Raw genomic sequence first — 2,500 nt, forward strand, 5'->3', positions numbered from 1 at the left:
CAAACACACATACACACACACACACACACACACACACCACGCACACACACACACACACACACACTTACACACTACTACACACTAGTCCCCCTCATCTTCCAGGTACACACACACACACACACACACACACACCACACACACACACACCACAAACACACATACACACACACACACACACACACACACCACGCACACACACACACACCACGCACACACACACCACAAACACACATACACACACACACACACCACGCACACCACGCACACACACACACACTCACACACTACTACACACTAGTCCCCCTCACCTTCCAGGTACACACACACACACATACACACACACACTACTACACACTAGTCCCCCTCATCTTCCAGGTACACACACACACACACACACACACACACACACACACACACACACACACACACACACCACGCACACACACACATACACACACACTCACACACTACTACACACTCATCCCCCTCATCTTCCAGGTACACACACACACACACACCACGCACACACACACCACAAACACACATACACACACACACACACACACACACACACCACGCACACACACACACACTCACACACTACTACACACTACTACACACTAGTCCCCCTCACCTTCCAGGTACACACACACACACACACTCACACACTACTACACACTAGTCCCCCTCATCTTCCAGGTACATACACACACACCACAAACACACATACACACACACACCACGCACACACACACACACACACACACACTCACACACTACTACACACTAGTCCCCCTCACCTTCCAGGTACACACACACACACACACCACAAACACACACACCACGCACACACACACACACACCATTACATTACATTACATTTGGCTGACGCTTTTTTAGCCAAAGCGACTAACAACATGGTAAACAGTTTAAGTTTTAGAGCAATTCTCAACAATTTTAGGACCATTTAAAAAACGGTAGAGTACAGTAAGAATAAGTGCATCAGTGAGAGCTGTTTTTAACAGTTACGTGTCAGTTCAAGATGGCTGGTAAGTGCTAACATCAGCAAGACTTGTTGTAAGTGTTGCTATGAGAGGAGATGTTCTCTAAAGAGCTGGGTCTTCAGGAGTTTTTTGAAAATGGAGAGGGATGTCCCTGCCCTTGTAGGAACTGGCAGTGTGTTCCACCAACGAGGAACAACAGATGAGAAAAGTTTGGATTGGCCTGAGCGTACCGGTGGTAGAGCTAGACGTCGTTCGTCTGAGGAGCGCAGCGGTCTGGAGGTAGCGTATGTCTGTATGAGGGCATTCAAGTAGGTGGGAGCAGAACCGGAGACTACTTTGTAGGCAAGCGTTAGAGCCTTGAACTTGATGCAGGTCGCCATAGGTAGCCAGTGTAGCTGGATGAGCAGCGGGGTAACACGTGCCCTTTTGGGTTGGTTGTAGACCAGGCGCGCCGCCGCGTTCTGGATCATCTGAAGTGGTTTCATTGCGCAGGCTGGGAGACCTGTCAGGAGGGCGTTGCAGTAGTCGAGTCGTGAGATGACTATTGCCTGAACCAGAAGTTGGGTAGCATCTTGAGTCAAGTAAGTCCTGATTTTCCGTATGTTGTAGAGTGCGAAACGGCATGACCGGGCGACTGAGGTAACATGATCTGAGAAGTTTAGTTGGTTGTCGAGAACAACTCCTAGATTTCTTGCAGTCCTGGAAGGTGAAACAGACAGGGAGTCAAATTTGATGTTGATGTCGTGGTGTATGGTAGGTTTAGCTGGGAGGACCAGCAGTTCAGTCTTTGAGAGGTTCAGCTGGAGGTGGTGTGCCTTCATCCATGTAGCTATGTCTGAGAGGCAATCCGAGATCCGTGCTGAAACCAAGGGGTCATCAGGTGGAAAGGACAGATAGAGCTGTGTATCGTCTGCATAGCAGTGGTATGAGAAGCCATGCGAACGGATAATCTGTCCCAAGGAGGTGGTGTAGATAGCAAAGAGAAGGGGGCCCAGCACTGAGCCCTGGGGGACCCCTGTGGTGAGATGGTGAGGTGCAGATAGCTGACCAAGCCATGATACGTTAAACGAGCGTCCTGTGAGGTAGGATTCAAACCAGGAGAGAGCAGAACCGGAGATTCCCATGTTAGCGAGTATAGAGAGAAGGATGCGGTGATTAACCGTGTCAAAGGCAGCCGATAAGTCAAGCAGAATGAGTACTGATGACCGAGCGGTCGCCCTGGCTTCTTTTAAGGCTTCTGTTACAGCAGAGCCATTTCGGTAGAGTGGCCGCTTTTGAACCCAGACTGATTTGGATCCAGAAGGTTGTTCTGTGAAAGGAAGTCAGAGACCTGTTTGGAGACTGCTCGTTCAATGCCTTTGGATAGGAAAGGCAGGAGTGAGACAGGGCGGTAGTTCTCGACTTGAGCAGGGTTGAGAGAAGCTTTCTTAAGTAACGGTGTTACCCGGGCCATTTTGAACGCTGTTGGAAATGTGCCGGAGGTTAGCGAGGCATTG

General features: G+C 49.7%; 1 protein-coding gene across 1 annotated transcript in view; it reads left to right on the forward strand.

Moving 5' to 3' along the window:
• Positions 1 to 470: 470 nt before the first annotated feature.
• LOC121715307 (formin-binding protein 1-like) overlaps positions 471 to 2,500 on the forward strand; it is a 30,369-nt gene continuing 28,339 nt past the window's right edge. The window contains exon 1 of the mRNA XM_042100891.1: positions 471 to 498. The gene's annotated coding sequence lies outside the window, so the exon portion shown is untranslated. The remainder of the gene's footprint in view (positions 499 to 2,500) is intronic.

Source organism: Alosa sapidissima, chromosome 8 (genome assembly GCF_018492685.1).
Source record: "Alosa sapidissima isolate fAloSap1 chromosome 8, fAloSap1.pri, whole genome shotgun sequence".
In the NCBI taxonomy this organism is placed as follows: Eukaryota; Metazoa; Chordata; class Actinopteri; order Clupeiformes; family Clupeidae; genus Alosa; species Alosa sapidissima.